Source organism: Henckelia pumila, chromosome 4 (assembly GCF_033568475.1).
Source record: "Henckelia pumila isolate YLH828 chromosome 4, ASM3356847v2, whole genome shotgun sequence".
In the NCBI taxonomy this organism is placed as follows: Eukaryota; Viridiplantae; Streptophyta; class Magnoliopsida; order Lamiales; family Gesneriaceae; genus Henckelia; species Henckelia pumila.
The window spans coordinates 167160062-167168720 of record NC_133123.1 but is presented as its reverse complement, the minus strand read 5'-3'; positions in this window follow the sequence as shown (position 1 = coordinate 167168720).

Here is an 8659-nt window from a genome sequence, read left to right as displayed (position 1 = left end):
TGCTTATTGTCAACTCGGAATGTGGCATTTGCAAGATTAATGGCTAAAATAATAAAATTGTGGAATCAATTTCCCGATTATACAATCAAGAAAATAAGACTTGATAATGCTGAAGAATTTACTTCCCAAACTTTCAATGACTATTGTATGTCAATGAGAATTACTGTTGAACATCTTGTTGCTCATGCTCATACACAGAATGGAATAGCTGAATCATTGATTAAACGTCTACAACTGATTGCTAGACCAATGATTATGAGAACAAAACTCCTTATTTCTATATGGGGATATGCAATTTTACATGCTGCGTCATTAATTCGCATCAGACCAAGTGCATATCATAAATGCTCCCCATTGCAGCTTGCATTTGGTAAAGAACCAAATATTTCTCATCTGAGAATTTTTGGATATATGGTGTATGTGCCTATTGCACCACCTCAACGATAAAAAATGGGTCCTCAAAGAAAAATCGGTATTTATATCGGTTATGATAGCCCATCAATCATTCGATATCTTGAGCCTCAGACAGGCGATGTGTTTACAGCACGTTTTGCTGATTGCCATTTTAATGAAGAAATCTTCCCAATGTTAGGGGGAGAAAAGAAACACATCTAAAAAGAAATCACATGGTATGTACCATCATTGTTACATTTGGATCCTAGGACTAAACAATGTGATAAATATGTACAACAAATTGTGCACTTGCAAAGAATTGAAAATCAAATGCCAGATGCATTTGCAGACACAAAAGGGGTAACAAAATCATATATACATGTTGTAAATGCCCCTGCTCGAATTGAAATTCCAAAGAAACAAATTGAAGACACTCATTATTTCATAAAACGCTTGAAGCGTGGAAGGCCAGTCGGTTCCAAGGATAAAAATCCTCGGAAAAGAAAAGGGATAGAGAAACACGATGATCATAAAATAGAAAATGGTGTTCCAGAAAAAACACCTGATAATGAAAATGTTATGTCAGAACCACAAACTGACGAGAATCGTGAAATCTCTATCAATTATATCAATACTGGAAAAATATGGAACCGAAAAGACATAGAAAATATTGATGAGATATTTTCTTATAATGTGGCTTGTGACATCATAAATGAAAATGAGGATCATGAACCAAAATCTTTTGGTGAATGTAAAACTCGTCATGATTGGACCAAATTAAAAAATGCCATCCAGGTTGAATTGGATTCTCTAAATAAACATAATGTTTTTGGACCTATAGTCCTCACACCTGAAGGTGTAAAACCTGTTGGATACAAATGAGTTTTTATTCGAAATCGAAATGAGAAAAATGAAATAGTCAGATATAAAGCTAGACTTGTTGCACAAGGTTTTTCTCAAAGGCCTGGAATTGATTATGAAGAAACGTATTCTCCTGTTATGGATGCAATTACGTTTCAATATTTGATTAGTTTGGCAGTATCTGAAAATTTGGAAATGTGTCTTATGGATGTTGTTATAGCTTACTTATACGAATCACTTGATAGTGATATATACATGAAAATCCCTGAAGGATTTAAGATGCCTGAAGCACAAAGTTCAAAATCCAGAGAATTTTATTCTGTAAAATTGCAAAGATCATTATATGGGTTGAAGCAATCCGGCCGAATGTGGTATAATCAGCTAAGTGAGCACTTGATGAAAAAGGGATATGTAAATGATCCAATATGCCCTTGTGTTTTCATCAAGAAAACAACATCCGGATGTGTAATTATTGTTGTATATGTTGATGATTTAAACATCATTGGAACGAATAAAGAAATTCAAGAAGTTATGATGTACTTGAAGGAAGAATTCAAAATGAAGGATCTTGAAAAAATCAAGTATTGTCTGGGTTTGAAAATCGAACAAAAAGAATGTGGAATTTTTGTTCACTAGGAAAATTATACAGAAAATATCCTTAAACGTTTTAATATGGATAAATCAAATCCATTAAGTACTCCAATCGTTGTAAGATCATTAAACATAGAAAAGGATCCATTCCATCCATGTGAAGATGATGAAGTTATTCTTGGTCCAGAAGTACCATATCTAAGTGCCATTGGTGCCCTTATGTATCTTGAAAATTGCACTAGACCTGATATATCTTTTGCTGTAAATTTATTGGCAAGATTCAGTTCATATCCAACAAATAGGCACTGGAACGGAATTAAACATATATTCCGTTATCTACAAGGAACGATAGATTTGAGATTTTGTACTCAAAAGACACCAATCAAATTATCATTGGTTATGCTGATGCTGGATATTTATCAGATCCACATAAGGCACGTTCCAAAATCGGATATGTATTTACTCGTGGAGGCACCGCGATTTCTTGGCGTTCACAGAAGCAAACACTCGTAACAACTTCATCAAATCACGCTGAGATTATTGCACTACATGAAGCAAGCCGTGAATGTGTTTGGCTAAAATCAATGACACAACATATCCAAACTTCTTGTGGATTATCAGTAGACAAGAAGCCTGTGACGTTGTATGAAGATACTGCTGCATGTATTGATCAAATGAAAGAAGGATATATCAAAAGTGACAGAACAAAACATATCCCTCCAAAGTTCTTTGCCTACACTCAAGAGCTTGAGAAGAATAAAGATATTGATATCTGTTACATTCAATCAAGTGAAAACTCATCAGACCTCTTCACAAAGGCGCTTCCTACGGCAATATTCAGAAAGCATATATATAACATTGGGATGCGCAATCTACGGAATATGTGAAGAATCACTCGTGTTAACATGAGGGGGAGTTTACGTGACTGCACTCTTTTTTCGTTGCTATGGTTTTTATCCCACTGGGTTTTTTCTAGTAAGGGTTTTAACGAGGCATCATAAAACACGTAATAAAGACAATCATCATATGACGAACATCATCACAAGGGGGAGTGTTGAAAATATATTATTTTATTATTGTTGAATATTCAATGTTGAATATTGAGTTGTAAAATATTGAAAATTAGTGTGTGATGATGTAGATGGTGATATATTGATTTTTGGACTAATCTCAAATGTGGATCTATAAATAGGTCTTCATTTCTGATGAAAAATACAATTGAATTGAGAGAGAAAAATATTGTGAAGTGTAGAGTTTGATATATTTTGAGTTTTGGAGTTTTTACTTTTTACCGTAAATTTGTACTTTTTCACAACAAAAATAACATTACTTTTTCTTTAAGAAGAAAAAGGAAAATAAAGCAAAATTTTTGTTTGATTATTATTGAGTAAATACCTTTATATCCCACATAAAAATAATGTTGTACTTTCTAATTAAAAAAAAGAAAAAAAATTGAAATCGTTACAAAACATAAAAAACATGATACTGATATATAAAATTTGAATATCAACTATTTCAGATTTAATATAAATAAAATTTGAATATAATATAAGAACTTTATTAATACTGACGCTTCTTTACATGTTTGGATACAAACCATTAACGATTTGTTTGGTTTCATGGATTTCATGAAATTTGGTAGAATTTGAAATTCCAAATCCCATTTTTTTTTCAAATAAAGCCGCCTGTTGTGGCGAGGAGTTAGGCGGATTCTACCCATTTATTAGATAAAACATACAAGAGAGGAAGACTAGGCCAAAACCTCTTTAGAGATTACAAGATCCAAAGTAAGTGCGAAAAAATTTATTACATAATTTTTCTCTAACTCTAATATAAGGAAATCTAGCTCTATCTAGTCTACTATCCCCTTGAGCCGCCCCTGGATGGACTCAGGTTGCAGGGTAGCCATCCCAAGATCAAGTCCTATCCATCCCCGATATCTTCGCCACATGACTGTATCCGATCCAGTGTCCAGCCCTTAGGACCCCTCATGGTCGATCGAAAAAATGTACTCATTAATACTCCGAATGATTTTGTTCGCCTGGACTCAGATCCCCCTGTGTTTCTGATCGTTTCTTGCCTTCTAGAGGAACCAGATGTTAATGAAAGGAAACAGTTCCCGGATATGACCCTCTTTCCCCCATTCCAGATCCACCTGCTATTCACTAAAATGTAATGACCCAATCCGGAATCACTAAGTAACCAAAGATTAAGCATGCAATTATACTTAAACAACAAAATTCAGAGAAAAACTGTGGAAACTTAAATCAAATACTAACCCGACAAAATATAACTGATAAATAACTGAAACCCAAAATAATATTACAGCCCATTCTAAAGTCCAATTCAAAGGGTTAAACCTATCTAATACTTTTGGCACCATCTGAGTTCCCAACTCTCCGGTTTCCAACTACTCACTGGTCCCCAAACCTGGAAAACCTGCAACTGCCCCGTCGAATGGGGTGTCCAAATAATATATATGGACGTGAGAAAATAATGCTCAGCACGGAAGTATGAGTATACACATGCTATGAATGCAAATACAAATGCATATGAATGGATACAGGGAACCTATCATAGATAGAACAATGCTCAGTCAAAGGCGTCATGGTATGTAGTACGATGTGCCGTCGCATCAGGAGGCACTCACATACCATACAACCATGGATATATTTGGAACCAAATCAATGGCATCCATACACTAAATCAATGTGGCTGAGCGACCCTCTACAGGTAGTATCAATGGAAACAGCCTCAACGTGCCAATGCATGCAGCATAATATCCATGGCATAATAAATGCACATATAATCAATGCTACATAAACACATGCAAAGATAAAAAATGCATACTCAACCAGGATATCTCGGATAATACGTCTGTACCTCAAATTAGGGGTGATATCGGGTCAGGACCCATCCCGTAACCCTCTTACCCGATTTCTGTCCCGATAAGAATTGAGATATTTTTTTCTCCCGATCCCGCATCCGAGAAGTGTCGGGATCCCGAACATTTGGGATCCCGTCGGATCGGGAGAGGGTAATCCCGAACAATATTTTTTAAAAAAAAATTTATATGTAAATTTTTTTTTAAAAAAAAACTTATGAAGAAACTCAAAGAATTTATTAGTACATTACAAATAAATTAAAATTTCTTTCTATATAACCATTAAAATCTAAAACATCTTCTTGGTACATCACAAATAAACTAAAACAAATACTTGATTAATACAATAAGAACATATGATTATTGATAATAATAAAAAAAACAAAATAAAAATTTATAACTCAATATTAATATTAAAAAATATAAATATAAATATTAAAAAATAATTATATGGTAGATAATTATAGAACTTTAATATTAAAACAAAAAATTATAAAAAAATATTATATATTTTTAATTAAAAAATATTATTAATATATTTGGATCGGGCCGGAAATCCCGTCGGATAGAGTTGCCTATCCCGATCCCGATCTCGAAATTGATCGGGTCTGGAAAAATCCCGACCACTCGGGTCGGAAAAAATTCGTTACGGGAACGGGTTGAGAATCGGGAAGGGTCGGGATTTTTCAGAATTTTTCCACCCCAACCTCAAATCATGCAACTCAAGAAACCTATTCATTCGGGTACTCAAGTCCAAGCCTATAAGCATATAATCACTACATCACTTAAAGCTCACTAAAACTCTTAACTAGACTAACAGATACTCACTTGAGCTAATATGAGTTTAGTATTATACATGCGTCCGTCGTCAGCCCACTGACGGCGATAGCTCCAAAACTTGGGCACAACTCTTCTACAACCCTGACAGCGCTCCCTCGCTTCCTAGACCTCGAGAAGAATGCCTAAAAGCCCCTAAAAGCTAACTAGAATGGAGAGGAAAGGAATTGGAAATGAGCAATGAGGAAGGGTGTAGCGACCCAACCCGGATTCAATACCTAATCAGAGTTAAGAGAATAATTAAGCATGCATTAAATAAATTGCTGCGGAAGACCTAAATAAAAGCAGACCGGCAGAATACAACCGGTTAAACAAATTTGATTATACAAATAAATAGGCCTTAGGGCAAAACCTATAGCTAATCCTGCTGCCTCCAAGGTCACTAGCCACTCCAATCCCCTGGTGCTCAGTCCTGCACCTATAGCTGCCCCGTCAAATAGGGTGTCCAGATACACAGAAAATTCTGGACATGAGCTCTAAGCTCAATACGAAAGCATTGGTAAAACATACAAATATGATGCATGCAAATAACATGGTATCCATATCTGGGATAACTGTATACAACTGCTCAGTAATGGCGCCTAGGACATGAGTGGTACAACCTGGGAATCAAACCCTGCGTACACTGCTCATTCCTACTGGACGTAGGTCGTGTCCTACAGATGCCATTGCCGGCCAACACGTCGGTCGTGGGGCGCTCGACATCGATTGTCCGAACAGGGCTGAGCGGCCCTACATGAATCATCTCAAAATATGGACAGACACAATATGATATGCACATGCTGCATAATAATATGACACACAAATGCAACATATAAGCATGCAAAACCCGCTGGCTATCTCAGTCAGTATTTACGTACCTTACTACAGGCAGTCCTAGCAGTCCCACTCTAGGTTCAAAGTCTATCATCAGCTCTACAATGCAAATACTTATGCATCATTTAATAAGCTCTAAAAGCCTTATTTAAGCTATTGCATACTTGCAAATAATTTTAGGAAGCCAAAGCTGTACCTGCGTCCGTCATCAGACCACTGTTGGCGACTGCCCCAAAACTTAGGCACAGCTCCGCTACGATGCCGAGATCGCTCTGCTAATTCCGGATTCCCAATAGGATGCTTAGAACTCCCTAGATATGACTAGAAAGGCTAAGAAAAGAGAGAGAAGAGAGGAGAGGGGCGAGTTGCAAATGAGCCTCGGCAACCCTATTTATAGACGACAAACGGAACGTCCGTTCGGGTTTGTTGCGTCTGTTAGCCATCATTGCGTCCGTCCGACGAACATTGCGTCCGATGGTCACATCACGGTCGTAAGCAATGATGTCATCTTGCTGACATCATGGATGACATCAGATGGCCAGAACGTTGCGTCCGTTCCACGAATGTTGCTTCCGTTCCTGGTCACCCTTTGGGCCATTTCCGATCATTCTGAGTCCATTTTTGAAGTCCGTTAATCCATATGACATTTCCTTAATCATGTATTAATAAATCAAAACATGATCACATGATTAATATACTCATTAATCGCTAATTATGGATACGGGTCACTACATTCTCCCCCCCTTAAAAGATTTCGTCCTCGAAATCTAGGGTAGAACCTCGAGAACGTACTAGAGACACTTGCTCGAGTGTCTGGTCGAAATAGCTTCCGACACACTCAGACTCTTGTTGAACTCCCTGCAAGCTCCATTAATGCTGAATCGCATTATCATTCTCCCAACTGAAGATTACTGAGCTACTTGTCGACAATCGAACTCCTCTGACACTAATGTATCACAACACTGATACATCTTCCATTCTGACCATGATCTCCTTGATCACGAAGGATGCAAACACCCGCTTGATCGAGATCAATGTCCCAAGAAAAATCTTAGATAGATAAAACCCACGTCAAAACCTAACTGGTTTGCGACCTTTGTTGAACACTAACAGATCTAACCATCCAATGGTTCCCAAAAGATCTCTGTGCATAACACCTCTAGTCAGGAAACACCAATCCCAACACTGAGCTTTCACATCCTATCATGAATCTCTCTTCAAGAGGATTCAGTTGACACTAAGCTATACTCCAACGTAATTGCTTAACACAATTTCTAGACTGGTTATCCTTTCCATGCTCCTTTGAAGCAAAGACAAGCTTCTAAAGCAATACTAGAAACTTAGACCAACAACTCAAGTGCGAATCACAGTTCACGTTTCTTAGTTTAACCCAACTTGTACCTTGTTGAGAATATCGTTACTTGGCAATCATGATGCTAAGTCATCTCTTAAACATTGACCTGCAAAGCTATACACATATGCCGCAATGGCAATCATCACATCTCTGATGATCTACACCATCTCGACCATAGGTTACTCACCCATGTCTACCGATCGATGGACAATCTCTTGATAGTTATACATATTTGTAATAACTATACGCATACCAAGAACAAGGCAAAATTCTACCAATATGCTCGACTGGGACATTCCACAGTGCACAGACATATGGAAATGCTTCCTATTCCGTCTCGAAACTCGACAGTCATTGCACTTTAGTATTACTCATCACGGAGTCTCTGATGTTACCATCATCGCTCATCCCAACCTCCCAAGGTTGAACATAATGATCCTGGAAACTAAATCCCAATGGATTCTCAACAGTCACATCGTTCTTTTGCTGAACGCATCAGCCTTAGCACTGAAAGGACTAAATCATTGATTCCCTAGTCACTCCGGGGAAACACTTACGCTCGAAGTAAATTGTCACACAAAACACATCCGACCTGATGCGATTACGGATAGCTCGCATGTTGATCACATGGTTAAGGATCCGTTGGAGATGCCTCGAGGACCAATTACGAGAGGTCGAGCTAAGGGATTCAAAGATGCGCTTCAATCGTTGATGGTGAATTGTCAAGAAGGCATTGGAATGTTTGAAGATCACTTTGAAGGATGCTACAATGTTATTGAAGTCCAAAGAAATCAAGAGAGTGGAGAAAATGTCAAGAAGAACACAAAAATAGGTGACATAACCCGAGACGCATGCGCGCCCGCGCCTTGTTCTCGTGTGCCCGCGCTTGTTTGACAGAACGTTATGCGCGCCCGCGCCACTTC